Genomic DNA, 299 nt, shown 5'->3' with positions numbered 1-299 from the left:
AATCTTGTGCAGTTAACATAGTGTCTAAAATGTTGCACAACGTCTTCACGAAGCCATGCTGTAGATTCCATATACCTTGCTGTTAACAATGGAATGAATCGTTGTCATTATTTTTTCTTTTTACAAAGCTCGTTAAAGAGACGTGTGTGCATCGATCTCCTGCCTACGTGTACGCGCGCCACCGTGTGTATGTGGGGATATGGGTGTGCAAATGTGTTGCGTGTAAGCCGTGCATATAATTATGACGACGGCCATGCCAGCGAGGCTGTGAACGTAACGAGACATCCTAATCGCCCCGT

The 299-nt window shown here is 45.5% G+C and overlaps 1 protein-coding gene across 1 annotated transcript in view; it reads left to right on the top strand.

Annotated features, from left to right (window-relative positions):
• The window catches only part of LOC119592119 (myotubularin-related protein 8-like), a 99,568-nt gene that overhangs the window by 64,577 nt on the left and 34,692 nt on the right, over positions 1–299 (top strand). The gene's annotated exons all lie outside the window — the stretch shown is intronic.

Source organism: Penaeus monodon, chromosome 29, assembly GCF_015228065.2.
Source record: "Penaeus monodon isolate SGIC_2016 chromosome 29, NSTDA_Pmon_1, whole genome shotgun sequence".
Classification (NCBI taxonomy): Eukaryota; Metazoa; Arthropoda; class Malacostraca; order Decapoda; family Penaeidae; genus Penaeus; species Penaeus monodon.
Note: the sequence above shows the minus strand (reverse complement) of the source record. Positions and strands in the feature narration are given on the sequence as shown.